The sequence below is a fragment of the Hemicordylus capensis genome, chromosome 3 (genome assembly GCF_027244095.1).
Source record: "Hemicordylus capensis ecotype Gifberg chromosome 3, rHemCap1.1.pri, whole genome shotgun sequence".
Classification (NCBI taxonomy): domain Eukaryota; kingdom Metazoa; phylum Chordata; class Lepidosauria; order Squamata; family Cordylidae; genus Hemicordylus; species Hemicordylus capensis.
This window is the reverse complement of record NC_069659.1, coordinates 217,909,254-217,932,314: the sequence shown is the minus strand read 5'-3', so window position 1 is coordinate 217,932,314 and position 23,061 is coordinate 217,909,254. Positions and strand designations below refer to the sequence as shown.

The 23,061-nt window shown below is 43.1% G+C and overlaps 1 long non-coding RNA gene across 1 annotated transcript in view; it reads left to right on the top strand.

The window, feature by feature from the left end:
* The first annotated feature begins 12,672 nt into the window (after nucleotides 1-12,672).
* LOC128350883 (uncharacterized) overlaps nucleotides 12,673-23,061 on the top strand; it is a 43,837-nt gene continuing 33,448 nt past the window's right edge. The window contains exon 1 of the long non-coding RNA XR_008319494.1: nucleotides 12,673-12,814. This is a non-coding gene — a long non-coding RNA (uncharacterized LOC128350883). The remainder of the gene's footprint in view (nucleotides 12,815-23,061) is intronic.

The following is a 23,061-nucleotide window of genomic DNA, read 5'->3' as shown; positions in this document are numbered from 1 at the left end:
CCTAGAGAGAATTGCTGCATCATCTGTATATAGCAGGATGGAGATGTGTTTTTCCGCCAGCTTTGGGAAATGAAAGTCCAAGTTGTTTAGGTGGCCCACCATGCCATTTATGTACAGTTTTAACAGAACTGGGGCAAGTATGCAACCTTGTTTGATGCACTTACAAGTGAGGATGTCGCTTGACAGATGAGCTTGAGGGTTGCATCTGACTTCCAGAGCTGTGCCGTCCTTAAGAGTATGGATGAGAGATAGCAGGCATCAGTTGGTCAAAGAGGCTTCCAGTTTCCCCCACAATTTGGCTTGCAAAATGGAGTTAAATGCAGACTTGAGGTCTATGAAGGCAGCATACAGGGAGATTGTGATGTGGGTCGAGTATTTCTTAATTAGATGCTGGAGCTCTAGGCACTGATCAATGATGGATCATCCTTCCCTGAATCCGGCCTGCTCCTCTGCTAGGAGTTATTATTGTTCCAGCCAGTCACTTAGTTTCCAATACAGGTGTCTAGCATAGGGCTCACTTATTGTGCTGAGCAGGCTGATGGGTCTATAGTTTGCTGGGTCATTTTGAAGATGGGAACAATAACTGCTAGTCTCTAGGGATGTGACCATGCTTGTCAATAAATATAAACAGCGAGGCCAGAATGGGAGCCCACCATGCTGGGTTACTTTGGGGTAACCCAAAGTTCAGAGGGGGTTAGAGGGGATTAGTTCAGAGGGAATTAGATAATCTACAGGAGCCTTCCCAGATCTTAGTTGGGAGATCAGATCCTTGACCTTTGCGGGCATCACTGACAGCCAGCCAGACAGGTCCTCTATGTTGCGCCATGGGCATCCATGGTCTCCTACTTCATCTTTATACAGTTTGCTAAAGTGTCTTTCCCAGACCTCTGGTGGAATGCAGTTGTCCAAGTGCATCAGGCTGTTGCTGGGATGGTGCACAGTAATGCACCCGAATAGGGCTGAGTCATTAGTTCTGACTGCTTGGATGAGATGTGACCAGATGTCTTTCATGATGTCTCTTTTCTTGTGTTTGAGAATTTGTTCGTATTGCCTCTTCTGCTTAAGGAGGTCCTGTGTAAAGTTCCTGCATTAGCTTTGTAGGTGTTGTAGTTGACAATTTTGTTTGTTTGTTGAGCACTTTTGTTTGTTTTGCTTCAGCATATTCAGAGTCAAACCATGGTTTCGGGCAGCTCAGTTGCTTTTTGAGGCAAGGAGTGTTTTCATGGGTTAGTAGCTTTTGTAATTCCTGAAGCTAGCTGTAATTCTCTAGAGTTGGGTTGAAGGATTCTGCTGAGAGCAGGGAAAGGCAGATGCATTGGATGTGTCCTGAGGTAAGTTGTTCTCCTAATGCTTCGTCCAGTTGCAGGCGGGGGGGGGCATTTGATGCAGCAGGCTCTTCCCACTGGAAGAATTTGTGGTTGGTATAGAGCCTTGCCGTGGGGCTACTGAACAAAGGGTTTTAGGCATAAGGAGACTGGGAAGTGGTCACTGTCAAATTGGGGGGTGAGCTCAAAGTGGTCTGTGAACTGGAGGAGGTTTCCAGAGACAATTATGTAATCAATGACACCCATTTTGTTCCCAGCCCAGAAGGTAAATTCGGTGAGGTGACAGCCATTTAGGATGTAGAGGTTAAGTCTATTGGCCATTTGGGCCAGGCAGAATCCTGCATAGTTTGGCTTCCTGTCCTTTAAGTGTCATGTTAAGTGGGGTATATCTACTTCCGAGTTAGGCAGGTAGCTCTGATAATGTGCATATAAAGTATCATTGTCAGGGCCTAGTCTGATGTTAAGATTCCTACCTACTACTGTATATGTGTTGGGGAAGGTAGAGAGAAGCTCAGTTAGCTTTCCAGAGCAGGCCACAATTTCCTGACCTAGGATTTCTACCTCAGTGGAGGAAGGTAGTAGGGATGTTTAAATCATTTTGAATTTGAATAGATTCAACTCAAATCTGGTTGATTCAAGTGATTCAAATTCAAATTGAATCATCTCTTAATAGGGCAATTTGATTCAAATCTGATTCCAGAGCTGTGTCTGGCACCTTTTTTAAACCATTCAGGCCCCCTGGTTGGTTAAAAAAGGCACCCAATCAGGGCTGAATAAATTTGAATTTGATTTGAATTGAATTTTTGGACCAGAATTGAATTTGATTCAAATTCAAAATGAATTTTTGGAATTCAATTTGAATTTGAAATGAATAAAAAAATTCATTTTATGCACATCTCTAGTAGGTAAATGTTGATTTCTAGTATGGTACAGTGTCTGAAGTGGATGGTTACAGCTATAGCATATTGCTTAAATGAGGAGAGTCCTACTGATGTTGCATGCAGGGTAGTATAGACGAATACTCCCAGTCCACCTTTAGATCTGCCCTTTCTAGCACCAGTTTCTGCTGCCAGTTAGTGTGAGCTGAAGCCATTGAGCTGAAGCCATCCAAACTCAGTTGTCCAGGTTTCCTGCACCATTATGTCATCATAGACAGAGATGGTCTATAAAGGAGACATCCCTGCAAATGGAGTGCCAACATGCTACATTCTAGGTCAGGAGGGAGACCTTATGCTGGTCTTTTGGATGTCAGTCTGTGATTACATTGGCAGGGATTTGTGTAGAGATTACCAGTGGAGTGTCTTGAGGAGTGGTAGGTTGTATGCACAGAGCCATGGAGTCAGAGTGAGAAGTCCCTTGGGATATTTCTGGTGTGGTCAGCTCCAACAACTCTTCAAAGGGTGCAATGGACAGCCACTGTTCTTGTGTTTTCGATGAACCTCCAAGGGTGTATTGGGTGGCTGCAGCTCTTGTGGCAATGAGGATGATGGTGGGCATGTAGATGGCTTCATAAGTTCCCGTGGGGATACATGTGGCCACAAGATTGGATAGGTGGTATAGGGATCCCTACATTTGGAGTAGATGCATCTGTATTATAAAGTACTTCCAGTGACTATTGCTGGTGTCTATCTTATGTTTCTTTTTAGAATGTGAGTCCTTTGGGGACAGGGTTCCATCTTATTTGTTTGTTATTTCTCTGTATAAACCACCCAGAGCCATTTTTGGAAGGGCGGTAGAGAAATCTAAATAATGATGATGATGATGATGATGATGAAGGTGTAGTGAGGCACTACCTTGGCGTGGTTGTGGGGCTTGCGTGCTCTGAGGAAGGTGAGAGCTATGCTAGAGGTCCAACCATACTGGACAGGTCTCACCAGAGGAGCCAGATGAAAAGTGCCTCTCCCATCAACAATATGGTAAGACGTAACTTTAATAAATCAATACCGGATCGGTCGTCGCCCGGGTCAACAAGGACCGTGCCAGGTGCTATAGTCCCTGGACATCTGGTGGCAAGTGGGCTACAGGACTCTTCAGTTGAGCAACCAGGGCTGAAGACAGCAAAGTTACTGGAAGAAACATCGCTTAACCGAAAAAATATATACGAAAAATGCCAAGGAAATCTGCTATTACAAGTCTAGTCCAACTAGAAGAGGTTATTTAAAAAGAATGTACCAAATTTGGAAAGAGAAGCATCCAGATACAGAAATAACAGAACAAACGCTAGCAGACCAGAGAAGATTCATAATAAGAAATAAAGTATTCAAAGGAGTTGAGCTGGGAGAACTGCAAAGAGCAACACAGGCTCAAGATATGGAAGAAGAATTACCACCAACTGAAGCAGTTGCTCAGGTGCAGGTGGAGGAGGTGTTGGAAATAGAGGATACCACTGTTGCTGAACTGTTTCAAAATCAAAACCAGGCAACCTCCCCTTAGCCTTTACCTCAAAAACCCAAATGCCGTTTAACAGAAAAGCAACTAGAACTACAGCAAAAAATAACTGAGCACATGAACCAAACAACCACCAGGGTTTGACTTCCAGCTCTAAAATCAGTTGCCAAAAAACAACTTGCTCAGGTATTAAAAGATGTCAATGCTGCACTTGCAGAAATAACAACCAATAATTTGCAAGAAACAAACCAACTAATGTACAGTGCAGCAACAATAACAACATAAGAGCTTGGATATAAGATCAATGGACCTGTAAAAAAAGAAAGTAGTACATCACCTAAATGGAAGATTAGATTAGAAAATAAAATCTCCAGGCTTAGATCAGATGCTAGTAAATTGAAAGATATGAAAGACAAGAAGCTGAAGAATGAAAACACCAAACAGTATCTGATCCAAAAATACCATCTAGATTCAAGGAAAATTAGAGAAGTCCTGGAAATAATAAAGCAGCAAATAACAGCAGTGTCAAAGAAGATTACCAGATATGAAGCCAGAAATACACAACACAGGCAGAATCTCCAATTCCAGTTGAATCAGAGACGTTTCTACCAAAGCATAGAAGGAGAAACTGCAAGAAATGTAGAAACACCAAATAAAGAAGAAACAGTGCAATTCTGGGGGAAATTATGGGACAAGCCAATAGATTATAATAAATAAGCAGGCTGGGTGAAAGAGGTCAAAAAATGTAACCAACAAATGCAAGATCTAATAATAACACCAGAATTAATAAGTGAAAGAGCAAAGAAAATTAAAAAATGGACTGTTCCAGGTGACGATGAACTGCATGGCTTTTGGCTTAAACACCTAACAACCCTTCATAAATAACTATCAAAACAGTTCAATCACATTTTGCAAGGCGGTGATGTTGAACAATGGCTAACAACCAGGAAAACTCATCTCATAATGAAAAACCCAGCAAAAGGTGCAGTTCCAAGTAATTATAGACCGATAACCTGCCTGCCAATCATGTTCAAATTATTAACTGGAATAATAGCAGATGAAGTCATGCAACACTTATTAACTAACAAACAGCTTCCAGTTGAACAGAAAGGAAATTGCCCAAACACCAGAGGCACAAAAGACCAGCTGCTGATTGACAAAATGATTTTAGAAAATTGCAAGAGAAGAAAAACCAATCTAAGTGTTGCATGGATTGACTACAAGAAAGCCATCGATTCATTGCCTCACACATGGATACTAAAATGTTTAGAAACAACTGGTGTCAGCAAAAACATTCAGATATTTATTTAAAAAGCAACGAGCATGTGGAGTACACAGTTAACAATCAGTGGCGAGACACTTGGACAGGTTAGCATTTTAGAAAAGGCATTTTCCAAGGGGACTTACTATCCCCTTTGTTGTTAGTATTCTCCATGACCCCACCTTCACAAATACTAAACAAAACAGGCCTCGGATACCAAACATCTAAAACATCAAGTCAAATCAACCATCTGCTGTACATGGACGATCTGAAGTTGTATGGAAAGTCCCAGTCAGAAATCGAATCACTGCTAAACACTGTCCGTATATTCAGTAGCGATATAGCAATGGAGTTTGGACGAGACAAGTGTGCTGCATTAATAATGAAAAGAGGAAAAATAACAAAAACAGAAGGAATAGAACTGCCGAATGGAAGCAAGATCAAGAACCTGGAAGAGAAAGAACCTTACAAATACTTGGGCATTCTCCGGGCTGATAACATTGCACACACTGAAGTTAAAAGAAAAATTGGAAGTGAATACATCAGAAGAGTTAGAAAAATCCTCAAGTCCAAACTCAATGGCGGGAACACCATACAAGCCATAAACACCTGGGCTATACCTGTTATCAGATACACTGCAGGAATAATAGACTGGACCCAGGCAGAGCTAGAGATGCTAGATTGTAAGACCAGGAAAATCATGACCATCAATCATGCTCTGCACTCCCACAGTGATGTCAATAAGCTATACCTCCCTCCCAGCTCAGGTGGAAGAGGAATGCTGCAAGTCCATCAAAGTAGAGGAGGAGAAAAGAGGCCTTGAAGAATATATCAAGGACAGTGAAGAAGATGCACTTCAAATGGTCAATAATGCGAAACTATTCAACACCAATGAAACAAAGCAGGCCTACAAGAAAGAACAAGTCAAGAACCAAGCAGAAAACTGGAAAAAGAAGTCCCTGCATGGTCAATATTTGCACAATATAAGTGGAAAATCAGACATCAGCAAGACCTGGCAATGGCTTAAGAATGGCAACTTGAAGAAAAAAACAGAGGATTTAGTACTGGCTGCACAAGAACAGGCACTAAGAACAAATGCAATAAGAGCAAAAGTCGAAAAATCCACAACAAACAGCAAGTGCCGCCTTTGTAAAGAAGCAGATGAAACAGTGGACCACCTAATCAGCTGCTGTAAAAAGATCGCACAGACTGACTACAAACAAAGGCATGACAACGTAGCAGGAATGATACACTAGAACATCTGCAAAAAATACAAGCTACCTGTAGCCAAACATTGGTGGGACCATAAAATTGAAAAAGTTGTAGAAAATGAAAATGTAAAAATATTATGGGACTTCCGACTACAAACAGACAAACATCTGCCACACAATACAACAGATATCACTGTAGTCGAAAAGAAAGAAAAACAAGTTAAAATAATCGACATAGCAATACCAGGGGATAGCAGAATAGAAGAAAAAGAAATAGAAAAAATCACCAAATACAAAGATCTACAAATTGAAATTGAAAGGCTGTGGCAGAAAAAGACCAAAATAATCCCAGTGGTAATTGGCGCCCTGGGTGCAGTTCCAAAAGACCTTGAAGAGCACCTCAACACCATAGGGGCCACAGAAATCACCATCAGCCAATTACAAAAAGCAGCTTTATTGGGAACAGCCTATATTCTGCGACGATATCTATAACAATTGACAATAAAATTCAGCCATCCCAGGTCCTTGGGAAGGACTCGATGTCTGGATAAAACAAACCAGTCAATAACACCTGTCTGACTGTGTTAATAAATAATAATAATAATAATATTATAGAGCACCTCAACACCATAGGGGCCACAGAAATCACCATCAACCAATTACAAAAAACAACTTCAATGGGAACAGCCTATATTCTATGACAATATCTTTAATAACAGCAACAACATTGATAATAAAATTCAGCCATCCCAGGTCCTTGGGAAGGACTCGGTGTGTGGATAAAACAAACCAGTGAATAATACCTGTCTGACTGTGTAAATAAATAAATAAATAAATTAAAAAAAATATTTTGAGGAAGTGAAGTTGATGTTGGATATGCACCCCCATTCCTCAGATCCTCAAGGCTTGCATGAGGCAACTGGGGCTCTTGAGGTGTCATAGGTGATGTGGGTGCCCCTTCCTTTGGAGAATGTTTTATATCTACAACATTAAATTCTGGCCAAACAAACTAACAAAAGCCACACACAGAGAGAGAAACAAATCCCAGGTTAGCTTGCAGATGTGGATACTTCAAACTGAATAGAGCAGTCAATTCCCAAATTGTGAGTTGAGGGACCTTTGTATGAGTTGAAAGTACCACAAGTGCTTTAATTCAATAAGTAAAGGTTCTGTGGGGGTTATGGGCATTCCTGCTTCCAGTTGGTCTTCTGTGGGAGGCATTTCTGCTGTGTCTCTGCATCAAGGGTGACTGAATAATCTGATCACACCAGATGCTGAGATGTGACAGAATTATCCCTCTTCAGAGGAAGTTATCAGTTACATCTCTGTGTGAGGCACCGCCCTGGGCATGTCTCCTTCCACTCTTCATTTGTAATTGAAGAAGAGCAGGCTGGGCTTAGTCATCAGCTGCAGGGAGATTATTTCTCTTCTTCCAGTCCCCACACCCCCAACTCTGTTCCAACTGCCAGTTGCCTTGGGGCCAGCAGGGAAGGACACTCTGGCCTCTGTGACCAGCCAGGGAATGAAGAGCCACCATGGAGTAGCTGCCCACATCTAAACAAGATCACCAACAAGGGAAGTTTGGACTGTGGGAATTTCCACAAAAACTAAAGTGGCAAAATTTAACAACAATATATATATATATTCCTGTTAACATTTTCATTTGCAACATAGTGCAATCCTACCCAAATATGGTGCAATTTCTAAATGCAACCTAATTTCTATACTGATTATTTAATGACTGGTTGTTAAGGTAAATAGCAAGTTGTGATCATCTGAAATGGTGAAATTGTAATCATTGCTGCAATGATGAAATTGTGCAAATTTTTCTTTAAGAGAACAGCACATGCACAGAATCGGTTCAGCATTTCAAAACTGGAACCATTTGAAAGCCAGCCTTGTGCTAGTGCAATATCCTTGCACAAGCACTCTGTTAGGATAGTGGTCAGTGTGTCTCAGCTATCAGGAATTTGGGAAACATTGGAAGGCTTGACTTTAAAGCTCAGCAGAATTTTGAAAATACTCTGAACCACTACGCCTACAATCATTTCAAAATCTTGCACCATCACCAGTGCTAATTGTGGTGGCCTGTTGCTTGAATCAGACTGAAAGTTCTAGTTACTACATCACCAGTTGGGCTAGGAGTGGAAATAAGTATAAAGCACAGGAGCAATCACAGATAGATATAGAGCAGCTAGTAATGTATTTTATATCATTGGTTCTAGTGGAGAATTCTGTCTTTCCTTTTTGCTATATAGCGATTACATTTTTTTTTAAGTCCACATGGCAATTTCTCATTGGAAACTCATTATAAAACTTCAGACAGTTTATGAAAAAGTTAAGTGTCTGTGAGGGATGAAACCCTGAAAAACTGTCCTACCAGTTCTAGCTGACACAGTACTGAAATTTAAATTTTGCAAAGGGAGTAAGGAATTCAGAGGTCACAGGTATAATTGAAAACTTGGGGGGGGGGGGCACAAATGTCCCTGGTAAGTGACATCTTGCTCTTCATTCTCCTCCTTCTGCTTCTCTGAACCTTACTATGCTCCCAAAGGAATTTCATTCATCTGTATACCATCAGGAATGAACTCCATGCCTACAATCCAACATAATTTGGTATCAATCAATCAAATCCTTATTAGGGATATGCAGAACCAGTTCATGATAGGACTGATCCACCACAAACCAGGCCAGTTTGATCACAAACCAGCTCGACTGGTTCGAGCTAGCTCATCGGTTCGACTGGTCAAGCCAGTCGGTTCGAACGAACCAGACCACAGAGCAGTAGTACAACCAGTCTGTGCACAACCCTAATCTTTATTATGGTCATTGACCAGTATAACATAATTTTCTAAGATCTCATGGCTAGAAATCTAAAGAAAAAATCAGTAAATAGAGATTCTGAAAAATGGGATACTGTAGGCATAGCTGCAAACAATTCCCATGAGAAGGAAAACTGAAAGACATCTCAAGAAACCAGGGTGGATGTCAGAGAACTCTCTGATCAGCTGAGAAGCAAAATAAAAACAAAACAAAACATATAAGAAATGGGGAAGGAGTATATAATCAAGGAAGAGTACAAAAGAGGGCCCCAAACCAGTAAGAAAAAAGCCAGGAAAGCTAAAGCTCAGGATGAGTAGAGGCTTGTGAGGGATGCCAAAAACAACATAAAGGAATTTTAGGGCTATTTCCAAAATAAGAGGAAAGTGAGTCAGTTGCTTGGAGAAAATGGTGAAATAGTATTGGGTGACTGAGAGGAGGCAGAGCTGCTTATTGCCTGTTTTGCACCCGTCACAAGGAAAATGTAGCACAACCATGCAACAGAAACACAAATGAAGAAATAATTGCCCCTCACAATAGATAAAGAGATGGTGAGAGAACATCTAGCTACCTTGAATGAGTTTCATTCTCCAGGTCCAGAAGAATTACAGCCCCAGGAAGTGAAGGAACTTGCAGGTGTGATCTCAGAACCACTGCCTGTAATCTTTGAGAACTCCTAGGAAATGGATTATTATTATTATTACGTTTACAGTATATCCCTCTCTTCCTCCAAGGAGCCCAGAGCGGTGTACTACATACTTAAGTTTCTCTTTCACAACAACCCTGTGAAGTAGGTTAGGTTGAGAGAAGTGACTGGCCCAGAGTCACCCAGCTAGTATCATGGCTGAATGGTGATTTGAACTCGGGTCTCCCAGGTCCTCGTCCAGCACTCTAACCACTACACCATGCTGGCTCTCAATGGATGAGAAGGGGGAAGACTGGAGATGAGCAAATCTTATCCTTGTGTTCAAAAAAGAGGAAGAGGAGGAGCTTGGAATCTACAGACCAGTCAACTTTGTGTTGATAAAGTTGATAAAGATCTTGGAAAAGTCTGTCTGTCTAGAAAAGAATGTGGTAGTTAGTATAAAGTAGATTTACTCTAGATAGTAGGAAGAATTTCCTTACTGTAAAAGCTATATGGCAGTGGAATAGTATACCTCATGCAGTGGTGGGCTCTCCATCATTGGAAGTTTTCCAACAGAGGCTGGATGGCCACCTTTCAGTTTCCTGCATCAAGCAGAGGATTGGACTATTAGACATCTAAGGTTCCTTTCAACTCTAAAATGCTATTATTTCTTGTTTACACAGTCAGACAGGTGTCATTGACTGGTTTGTTTTATCCAGACACTGAGTCCTTCCCAAGGACCTGGGATGGCTGAATTTTATTGTCAATTGTTATAGATATCGTCGCAGAATATAGGCTGTTCCCAGTAAAGCTGCTTTTTGTAATTGGCTGATGGTGATTTCTGTGGCCCCTATGGTGTTGAGGTGCTCTTCAAGGTCTTTTGGGACTGCACCCAGGGCGCCAATTACCACTGGGATTATTTTGGTCTTTTTCTGCCACAGCCTTTCAATTTCAATTTGTAGATCTTTGTATTTGGTGATTTTTTCTATTTCTTTTTCTTCTATTCTGCTATCCCCTGGTATTGCTATGTCAATTATTTTAACTTGTTTTTCTTTCTTCTCGACTACAGTTATAACTGTTGTATTGTGTGGCAGATGTTTGTCTGTTTGTAGTCGGAAGTCCCATAATATTTTTACATCTTCATTTTCTTCAGCTTTTTCAATTTTATGGTCCCACCAATTCTTGGCTACAGGTAGCTTGTATTTTTTGCAGATGTTCCAGAGTATCATTGATGCTACCTTGTCATGCCTTTGTTTGTAGTCAGTCTGTGCGATCTTTTTACAACAGCTGATTAGGTGGTCCACGGTTTCATCTGCTTCTTTACAAAGGCGGCACTTGCTGTTTGTTGTGGATTTTTCGACTTTTGCTCTTATTGCATTTGTTCTTAGTGCCTGTTCTTGTGCAGCCAATATTAAACCCTCTGTTTCGTTCTATTATTATTATTATTAGATTTATATCCCGCTCCTCCTCCAAGGAGCCCAGAGCGGTGTACTACATACTTGAGTTTTTATTTCACAACAACCCTGTGAAGTAGGTTAGGCTGAGAGAAAAGTCACGGGCGCAGAGTCACCCAGCTAGTTTCATGGCTGAATGGGGATTTGAACTCGGGTCTCCACGGTCCTAGTCCAGCACTCTAACCACTACACCACGCTGGCTCTCTATGATTCCATAGGTGGCTTCACATGACCCAGAAAAAGCCAAACCGCTGGTTCCTGGCTTTTTGCATGTGTGAAGCTGCCCTTTGATTCCACGAAGTTATGTGCACTTAATATGCAATGGGTCATTCTGTTATACATCCGAGAGATGTGGATGATTAAAAATTGGCTGACACAACAATTGTAAGCGTAGAATTATTTATTTAAACATTTTGGATTCTGCCTTCATCAATAATAGGACTATAACATTTTAGTACCAGAAACTGGAGGACAGGGAACTGGAGCCAAAGAACTGTGAGCAGAAAGAAAACAGTTGTCAATGCTATTACACAAATTATTGTGCAAGGGTTTCCATTATGAAATGCTGGCCCGGTTCTACTAATCCAAGTTTGAACCAGGCCAGCCTTCCAAAGCGGGGTGCTGGTCCAAGCTTGAACTGAACCGGCCCTGGTTCGAACTGAACTGGTTCAGACTGGTTTGGTGATCTGCTGGTAAAGGGGAATCCACTAAAGATTCCCCTTTATCAGTAAAGGGGCAGGGCAGCTTCCCTAAGCTCAGAGGGGATGGGAGGGAAGTCAGTTAGTACTTAAAGGTACTATCAGTGGTGGTGGCCATCGGGGGGGGGGGCGGAAGGCAGCAGGGCTGTCAAAGTAGTCAGGGCTGGTTCAGACCTTCTCCAGCCCTGTTCAGGCCTCCACACATGCGCAGAGGCCATTTGCGTGACAGAACCAGGCCACCGCCTACCCTGGCTACTCTGGGGAGGCTACACAAGAGGTTACAGCAGTTCTTGCACCAGTGCATGAGCCATTCTTGATATAGTTTACCTTTCTCACACAACATTCTAAGTGTAAAGCAGCCCTTCTGTGAATAGAAGACATTAGCTGGAACTGGAGGGACACTTTTGGATCCAGCCAGGGTGGTGTAGTGGCACTGCAGAAGATATGGCAAGGAGGTTTGTGGTGTGATTCCCTTCTCCCCTTTTTGCACATGTAGGATTTTATATACTTCTTATATTCATGCATATAGAGAGTTTCATTTTGAACTCTTGTAACCTTAAACTTTTGTAACCCAGAGATCTTGCTTTTCACTGAAGACCATGCATCCTTGTACTCCTATTTTGAATTTTATATCTTTGTACCCATTAGTATAGCAAGGCAAAGATAAGGTTTACTTTAAAACATACTCTCTATCACCCACCTGAGTTAGGGAGGATGGGAAGATGTGCAGCCATGGACGATCTTGTGATTAGAATGTACTTGGCAGTTGATCAAGTGTTTGGGTCTTACATGGGCTACTGATAAGGTGTACCAGCAGCTCCTTCCCAGGTGGTGCTTATGAGTTTCGTAAGAGTGAAAGAAAGAAAGAAAGAAAGAAAGAAAGAAAGAAAGAAAGAAAGAAAGAAAGAAAGAAAGAAAGAAAGAAAGACCTTGGTGTAGATCTGGAGTCCTGGGAAGATCATGCTCCTCACCAGCTGCCTAAGTGGGTCTGCCTGCCGTCATCATCTGGGGTTCCCAACGAGCAGCAGTGATGTACGATATATCTTTTGTTCTGTAATCCTCTTTAAATATTATTTAGCTCTATCTAATCAACTGCTTTGGCATTTACACTGGTCTGAGCTTATTGCCTCCAAATCCCAGAACCTGTTGGACACTGACCGGCCACCGGTGCCAATACAGGTGGTTGTTCTAAAAGTGCTGAGGCTGGGAAGAATATTTAGAAGAGTGACATCTGCCATATAAAAGTGCGGGTAACATTTTTAAAAGCATTACAAGTTTATGCATTATTCTGTAATGGGTGTTAAAGCATTCACTCTGTTTATTCAAGAGTTCTCTCTTGCATCTAGCATCTCAGGATTGAATGTTTTTTGCTATTTGCAATCTCTGAAAGGTTGTGATTATCTAAATTGAAATGTCTGGCAACAAGTTGTTCAAGCTTTTTTGTCGTGATTGCTGACTTGTGATCTCTGAAATAGGGATGAGCGATGGTCTCTCATTGTTTTCTGAACATATTGTATGTAGCATCCAGAGAGTTTGCTTTCTATAACATACATTACATTGCTGGACTTACTAGTGACATTCTGTTTAATGTAATAGATTTTGTCAGTCATCTTGCTTTGGAAGGCAACTATTTCCCTAAGATAAGCGGAAAGGTAATACTGTGCCTTTATAGTTGTCTGTGCAACAGGATTCACAATGAAGTGATCCAGGATTGATGATCGGTGGCTTTAGTGATTTCCAACCTTTTTTGTTGGTTGGAGTCTGGAGTCAAAGATGAAAAGAGGCCACCTGATGGCTTTTGCAGAACTGATTATCAATGGATAGCTCTCCTTTGCTGCAAGGTGATAGGAGAAGCTACGTGGAGATTTATCACAAAAGGGAGAAGCTATTTCTTTTAGAATCTTCCTTATCTTTGTGGAGGACATATTCTCTGTATAGGAAAGATGACCAGTGGGTGTTACAATCAACGCTATGAGGAGAATATACTATGAGGAGAAAATTCAGTTTGTAATTTGGAGGTAATGTTCATTGCTGTTGTTGTTATGGTTAATTTTAGGGAACAAACTGTAGAAGACAATGAGGCTGTTCACATGAGCAGCCCTAGCTGGGCTTGCACAGCCCTACTTAGGTAGGGCTGCTCATGTGGAGCACCTGGATCGAGCCTGATTCTGGAACTGCCCCACCGGTTAGCCCGGGATTTTGCCCTTGGCTAATACTGAGGTAGAAGGGTGTGAGTGTGCCCTTCTACCTCAGATCCTGGTAATGTTTCTGCTGCCCAGGCAGACACAGAGCAGGGCACCTAGAGCTCCTGGCAACAGGGAAATCCCCCACTGTACCATGCTCCTCGCGTGGTGCATTGAAGGATTTCTGGTGGCCAGGCTTCATTTCCCTGCCTTCCAGATGGCCACAAAGATCTGGGCAGCACCACTCATCTGAGTGTGCAAGCTGGGCGGCCCAAGGAAGTGGTGAGATCATCTGAGGGAAAGGTAAGAGTGATCCTGACACCCTCCAAGCCCTCCTAGCCCCACCTGCCAGTTCGAATTAGAACCGAATTGAGCTTGGTTTGATTCAAACTGATTCAAACCAGTTACAACCAGTTTGAGCCCCCATGAGTGCCAACTACCACCCATGTAAGCAATCGGAAACTCCTATGATTTTTAATGATTTTTTAAATTATTGCCCATTATTCCCTATGTGAAGTACTTAGGGGCATAAAACTGGGGGTGGGCTTACAATTTTTGTATTCCTCCCATAGGGAATAATGGGGATTTGAGGGTGCCCCATTCCCCAACTTTGGGGGGGTGCCAGGGCACCCCAAAGTGGGTCTGGGGGCACAGAAGGCACAGCCTCCACCCCCCCAGGCACCCCCAAGTTGATAGGATTTATTGTTGATTAATCAGGAATTTTTAAAGAATTAATTTTTTGCTCCATTGGAAACCATTTCCTGAGCCTTTCCATTCAGAAAGAACACTGAGTTTCCTTTCAACTTAATAGTTTAATTGCTGTGACCCGAACTCAGAGTTCAGAGCAATAAGCAATTACGGTCTGTAGGTGAAAAGGCACTCTGTTATTTCCTATGACAGCAATGCATGTCTATGGAGCCAAAAATTAATTCTTTAAAAATTCCTGATTAATCAACAATAAATCCTATCAACTTGAGGGTGCCTTGCAGGGCCCTGATGTGCCCCTAGACCCACTTTGGGGTGCCCTGGCACCCCCCAAATATGGGGAATGGGGTATCCTCAAATCCGCATTATTCCCTATGGGAGGAATACAAAAACTGAAAAAATCTTCAGAAAATCATTAATTATCACAGGAGTGTCCGATTGCTTTGGTGTTGGGTGGGTGGTAGATGCCCCTGGGTTCCTACCACCCACCCCAGTTTTATGCCCCTAGGTACTCCACATAGGGAATAATGGGCAATAATAAAAATTCAAAAAATCATTAAATATCATAGGAGTGTCCGATTGCTTTGGGGTTTGGGTGGCAGTTGGCACCTATTGGTGCCTACTATCCAACCCAGTTTTGGAGGCTCAAACCAGTTTGAAATGGTTCAAACCAGTTTGAAATGGTTCAAAACACATTCAAATTCAAACCTAACCAAGGGGGGGGGGGTCGAGCAAAACCAAAACCGAACCTCCCCACCCCAGTTCGAACCTGGTTCAAATTCCAATCGAACCAGGCAATCCAGTTTTGTGCACATCCCTAGTCCAGGGTTGTGTGAACCTTAATGGGTAACATTGTGAGGAAAATTACTCAGAGTAGTCCCATTGCAATCTAAATAAATAAATGTTAGGCAATCACAAGAGTTGTGATTACTATATTCATATTCTCCAGGGTGCCTTGGTCTTATAGGTACTTTTTTGGCACCCCTAAATATTCCTAAGATGTTTTACCCAAGAAGAAATCCGCAAATGCACCGGATATTCTCATTAGGTTAAATGTTGGTATCGTCTCTAATGCACACACGAGTCATCCTCAGTCCTGACATTACCTTGCCCCATTTGGATGAACAGCAAGATAAGAAATGTCCCAGATAATCTCTTTGCAATGTAACAGCTCCATTTGATTCCATGCAATATATATATAGCAATGGTGGATGCTGGAGGATGGATTGATGAGGTAGAAGATATCCATCCATTTGGGTCCATGTGACTTTCTGGCATATCCCACAAATGCCATCACAACATCATTGGTCATGACATAGTGCTCTATGTAGAACATTTCTTCCTTTATGCTATATAGGAACATAGGAAGCTGCCTTATAATGAGTCAGACCACTAGTCCATCTAGCTCAGTATTGTCTACACAGACTGGCAGCAGCTTCTTCAAGGTTACAGGCAGGAGTCTCTCTCAGCACTATCTTGGAGATGCCAGGAGGGAACTTGGAACCTTCTGCATGCAGATGCTCTTCTCAGATCTTACTGTGCTCACATGTAGTCTCCCATTCAGATGCAAACCAGGGCAGACCCTGCTTAGCAAAGGTCGATACCAACTCAACGGCACACTTTACCTTTACCACAGTACCAGTTCTCTAGTGGTATATATGGATAAAGGTTCTTTGTACATGCCACTGATAGGTGGCATGGACAAAGTGTGACATTAAGTGTGACATTAAATTTCATCTTCATTGTAGTGCCATTGTATTAAATATAATTAAATGGAAAAATAGGATTTTTAATTACATTGTCAACCACAATTACTGCACTGTTGTCGTCAAACTATTTTTTTTAGCCTTGCCAAGTGCTATTTGTTTACCCTGGATAATTATCTAAACAAATACTTGCCTGTTTGTTTTAATTCCAAGGCCAATTGAACACTTATGATTATTAAATGTTATAATTAGTCCTTGTTTCTTCTTTACAATGTGCCAGGGACAGCAAGTACTATCCAGAGAAAAATTTAAATGCTGAAATGTGAGATTCTGCTTGTTGAAAAATTGGAGCAATTAAATGTTTTGTGAATTCTCAGCCATGCCATGACAGGTCAGATGAGGAGTCTGTAAAAATCCAGTATCCCATTAATTCCTCATTAACTAGTACTAACTATTTCACTGAAAGCTGGACTTTTGAGGATACCATGGACAGCCAGGAAAACAAACAAATGGATCATAGAACAAATCAATCCAGAATTTTCACTCAAGGCACAAATGACCAGGCTCAAACTATCATACTTTGGACACCTTTGAGAAGTCCTTAATGCTGGGAAAAGGTGGAGGAAGGAGAAGAAGAGGACATCCAGTGGTAAGCTGGATGGACTTGATTACGACAGCAATGAATGCACCACTGAGAGACCTTAAAGGCCAATCGAAGACAGATTATCCTGGAGATAATCTATCTATGTGGTCGCCAGGAGCTGACACCAACTTGATAGCACTTAATCAATCAATCAATCAATCAATCAATCAATCAATCAACTACTTCACAGTAGGATAATGTTGTCTCTGGACAGTTTTATGTCAGAAGCTATGAGGTAACAGTATATGGCCTAGTGGGGCAATGCTCTGTTCACAAGCCCACAACAAAGTGACCAGAGTGGGTTGTGCTAGGATACCTGATGCAGATGGAGGTGGTAAAGTGAAGTTCAAAGAGATTTTCAGATGTTTCAAAACATCTGAGAATGTTCAAGGGAAGACACATGAATTCCTTTAAGACAAATGACGTTTCTCAGAGAGGATCTGAATCCAGTGGTGGCTGGTGCAGGTGCCACGGGGGGTGGGGGTGGGGTTGGCGGGACTGTGGTACAGCTCAGGCACCTTTAAGTCTAAATTAGTAGGTGCTTAGTTCCCATCCCGTTGCACCTGAAAGCTCTTACCAGCAGCAGTGAACCGCCCATCACCCACTGTGGCGGAGGATCAACTTCACCACTCAGCTGGCCTCTGGGCATGAGTGGAGGCCATCTGCTGGCCAGGCGATTGGCCTCCACCAGCTGAGTGGCAGAGCTGATCCTCTGCCACAGTGGGTGCTGGGCAGCATGCCACTGCTGGTAGCTTTCAGGTGCAGTGGTACTGGAGTTAAGCACCTACTATTTTAGATTTAAAGGTGCCTTCTGCCACCACCACCGCCCTCCCCCCGGGGGTACCTGCACCGGCTACTACTGTCTGAATCCCTAGTTAGGTTCTAGTTTAGCCTTCTCCTTGATGTGCTAGTTTCCTGTGTATGAGTGGGTTTTGTTTTTGTTTCATATGGAAGTACATGTAATTGATTAAGTAGAGCCCCTGGTGGCACAGTGGTAAAAACTGCCGCCCTGTAACCAGAAGGTTGCAAGTTCAATCCTGACCAGGGGCTCAAGGTTGACTCAGCCTTCCATCCTTCCGAGGTCGGTAAAATGAGTACCCAGAATGTTGGGGGCAATATGCTAAATCATTGTAAACCGCTTAGAGAGCTCCGGCTATAAAGCGGTATATAAATGTAAGTGCTATTGCTATTGCTATTGCTATTGCTACAGCTCAGACACAGGTTTACTACCTCAGTGAGAACTACAGGATGGTTTGGACGTTGCTATATCTGCCCCCCAACCCCATGCAATAAGGGTGTGTGTGTGTGTGTGTGTGTGTGTGTGTGTGTGTGTGCTGTGAGCATGCACATCCTTCCTTCCTCCCAGCATGCCAAGGTGCCTTTCCCTATTTGTGCAGGGAGGGGTTCATACACATGCTACAAATAATTTTTGTGATTGAGAAGGTGGCTGGGAAGGAAAGATGCATTCTTGCTTTTGAAACTGCAATTAAGATACCCCAACATTGCAACACTGGGCCAGTTTGGACCATACTTCATCCTCAGACCTGCTCATGGCATGCACTTATGTTTGTTGCATGTGGTTGTGCAGGCCAATGAAGTATCATTCCAAGTAGCCCAGAGTAATAATGGTGGGGTATCTTAATTGCAGCTAAGACAGCAAGAGTGCATACTTCTTCCCCAATCACCTTCTAATCTCAGGGCCTAATCCTCCCCTCCAATTTACCTGTATTTATGTAAGGTTTATGTAAGGTTTATGTTTATGATATGCAGTAGGGATGTGGACAAATCAGGTTCAGCTCGAATCTAAACCAGATTTGAGCCAGCCCGGCCTGGTTCCATACACAGTCAAACTGCATCCAGTTCAAAGGGGCTTGGAGCTATACTGGTAAAGGGGAATCTGGTGAGGTCATTATAATGACATTCATGCCTGCGCAGAGGCCCGAACCAGGCTCAGACCAGACCTACCTATTCAGGGGGAGGCTGGTGGGGATGTGGGGATCATTAGTGGCAGCACAGGCTCAGGTTGAACCAGGCCCGGTTTGGTTCAAACCCAAACTGGCTGAAGTCAGCCCAGTTTGAACCCAAGGCCGTCAAGTAGGGGTGTGCACAAAACCAGTTTGCCCAGTTCAGTTTGAGTCCAAACCAGCTTGAACTGAACTGGGCATGTTCAATTTCACACCCCCAAACAGACACACCCCCCCCAGCTTGGCTCAAATTTGAGCCAGTTTGGGAGACCGGGGGAGGCCAGTGGGGGGAGAGGGGGCCACCAGAGGCCACCCCCATGGCCATGGCAGCACCCTCCCCCCCGGAAGGTAAAAATGGCACCCTATGATTTCCTCTGCAACTCCAATGCATTGCAGGACTTTTGGGGGAGCGGGGGAGCCTACTCAGTGAAAAGAATTTACCAGCCACATATCATTTCTCACACAAAACCACCATTTTGGCCATTGGGCTGGCCGACTGTTCAGGAATGCTCTAAAGATTACTGAGCTGATTTCTTTCAAACACTTTGAGCAGGAAAAGCACTATACACACCTACTGTTATTAATATATTTCTTTTTGAAAGCTTAAGCCAAGCTTGTCCCCACACCAATAAAGATGCAAGCCTGGGTTTAAGAGAAAGGGCTACAACTTTGAAGAATAACAATTCTTCAAAGCAGTAGCTGACATGAGGAAAATTACTCAAAGTAGTCCCACTGAAATTAAAAGTACAAGTTGTTCTTTTAATTTCAATGGGATTACTTTGAGTAATTTTCCTCCTCGTCAGCTATCAGGTCTAAACTTCACTTCCCATCAGTACACACACTAACCTGGGCCGAGGTTATGCCAGGCTATGCCATCCCGCCTCAGACCCAAACTGGGCTATATCACCCCCTGGCTCAGACTTAAGGGTCAGCACTAGACTGATCCCTGCTTGCCCTAGCTGGTCCTCAAATGGGGTCAAGGTTTCACCAGCAGCCTCTCCTCCAAGCCACTAAACCTTTGAGTCTGGCAGTTCTGTTGGTGTTAAGAAGACCAACCAATCTTCCTTGTACTGTCAAGCTTTGAGGAACTGCTTGCATGTTCCTTCCATTGCTCAATATTATAATTTTACTGCCTTTCATCCCTAGACTCGAGGCAGTTTGCAAATATTAAATATACCATAAAATATCAAAAAAGCACAATAGCAGTGAGAAACAATTCATTCTCTCCTGCAATGCTGATGGCCCTAAGGGGGCCAGGAAGAAGAAGCCCTCTTCTAAGGTTGCTTGCTGGTGACTGTTGCTGATCTCCCTCAATGTTATCTCCTCCGAGCAGCATTCTGCTAGCACCAAGAAATAGCTCCTCATCCCAGAGATGCTGATAACAACTGAATGTTGTAATCCCCTCCAGTTGTGGCCAGATCCTCCAGTCAAGACTCACTGCACTCATTCTGCTTCTCAGTGGCAATGATCCTAAGGGAGCAGATGGAAAAGTCTCTACTGCGGAAGTGGCTATTACTGGCTGCTGTTGTCCCCCCCTGAGGTGTGGCTAAATTTCCTGGCACTTCTGTCTCTCTTTTCTCCTTTGCAGGGATAGAAATGCTTGCTCGGGGCGGGGGGTTTATTTATTTGTTTTCACATTTATATCCCACTCTTCCTTCAAGGAGCCCATAAAACATAAATAGTTTTATGCTTATCCTCACAACAACCCTGTGAGGTATATTAGGCTGAGAGATAAATGACTGGCCCAGAATCATCCAGTGAGTGTCATGGCTGAATGGGGATTCAAATGGATCTTCCCAATCCTAGTCCAACACTCTAAACACTACACCATGCTAGTTGTCAGTGTGAAACACCCACCTAAAGCAGTTGTATGGAATGGTGGTTGCTTGGTTGGTGTGCTCTCTACTCCTGTCTCCTTGGGCTAGAGATCTCTACTGTCTGGAGGCCAAGGCCAGAAGCAGCCAGGTGCTCTTCTGGCTGCAGTGCCTTCTGTTGGAGGTATGGAATATTGCCCTAGCATGCTCACCAATCAGCTCTTCTTCTTCTTTCCTTGCCTGCACTTATACCTGCATGTTGTGGCCAAGATGTAATCTAACTAACGGGCTGTATTAAGTAGACCAACTGTGCCCCCCCCCCAAAAAAACAACACCACCCTTGACTGTCAGGAGGTTAAAAAAAATCCTACCCATCCCCTGATAAGATGAACAGGCCAGAAGGGAGGTACACCACTCAATCCTCAAATGAGATGTTGGGCAGGGAGCCAGGTCCAATAGTCACCTGGCTCAGTGGTGGCCAGTATGGGTGGATCTAAAGGTAAAGTGTGCCGTCAAGTCGATTTTGACTCCTGGCATCCACAGAGCCCTGTGGTTGTCTTTGGTAGAATACAGAAGGGATTTACTATTACCTCCTCCCACGCAGTATGAGATGATGCCTTTCAGCATCTTCCTATATCGCTGATGCCCGATATAGTACCAGCAGGGATTCAAATCAGTAACCTTCTGCTTGTTATCAAGCCTTTCCCCGCTGCGCCACTTAAGGTGATGGGTGGATCTAGGAGAAAGTAAATGAGCCTTAAATTAGGCTTATTCTTACTCCTCTCAACCCGTCCCTTCTGCCTCACTTTCCCTTGCTGTGCACAGGTGTGGCATTAACCCCTTGGTTGTGGGCAGGTCATTTACTGGGTTGGGAAACTAGGCAAATGACTAGCTCATGCACAAAGGGTGAATGCCACAGCCAGGCATAGCAAGGAGAGTGGGTCTTGTAGTACCAAGCATGAATTGTCCCCTTTGCTAAGCAGAGTCCACCCTGATTTGCATTTGAATGGAGACGTGTGTGTACTGTGAGATATTCCCCTCTGAGGGATGGAGCCGCTCTGGGAAGCTTCTGTTCTCTCCCTGGCATCTCCAAGACAGGGCTGAGAGAGACTCCTGCCTGCAAACCTGGAGAAGCCACTGCCAGTTTGTGTAGACAATACTGAGCTAGACAATACTGAGCTAGATGGACCAATGGTCTGACTAAAGCAGCTTCCTATGTTCCTATGTAAAGGAGAGTGAGGAAGCCAGGCAGGCGAGAGGAGTGAGGCTTGTTTACCACCACCACACCAATCTGCCAGCTACTGACCTGGCTGCTCCTCCAAAGTGTCCCACTGTACTGAAAGCTTGACACTTGTAGTAGTGTAAGGGTTAACCTCCTGCTTTGTTGGAGATCTAGCAGGCTATTGGGAATGGAGTTGTTCATTATTCATTATTAAAAGTGAGTTCCTAGCAGAAGGTTGTGCCTGGTCTGTGCCTTGTAGCTGTGTCATAAGATAAGCCCAACATGCAATAAACCTCAAGGCCTTGTGCTTCCAAACCCTGAGGTGGGTCAAATTTGTTCCTCATACAGTTTTGGAGAAGAGGTGGCATTCTGAAAAAGTTTTTTGTCTAGAAGGTCACATATGTTACTCCAGCCATGATGCTTATTTGTATAAGTAGCATGTCATTTTACTAATGCGCGCTTTGTGAATTACTGTTCCATGTCTCTGTTTCCTGCTCCAGTCTATATTTAAATTGCTCTTTGCCCTTTATGTACTTTCTCCATTATGTTTTGGAATGAATATTCATAGCACTGTTCAGATTGTTTGATTGCTCCAGCGTTAACCTTGAAAATACCACCTGTAAAAAAAACCTGTAAATGAACGGATGAAATATAATCTTGGAGGTGGTGAGAAGAGTGCATTGTAGAGCACAATACATTTTGAAAGCCTAGAACCCCCTCCCCATATAATTAGGACAATATTCTAAATTGTAAGTATGGATGTTAAGTAACTATGTTCAGAAAACAATAGTGCTAGCTTTTCTAATTCGGCACAATTCTTCTCTGGAGTGTATGAATAGCTCAGATGAGACAAGGGCCACTTTAGAGTTGCTTCCCACTCAAGCATGTAGAGAATGTGTAGAACTCTCCTGAGGAAATTTTGCCTTATGAAAACACTTTGAGGTCATTCACACAATCAAAAACTGTTTTCTACCTAGGTTTGGGAGCAGTGTGCACTCCGGATTTTTGGCTGTGTGGAAACAAAGTAGGAGGGAAACCTGGG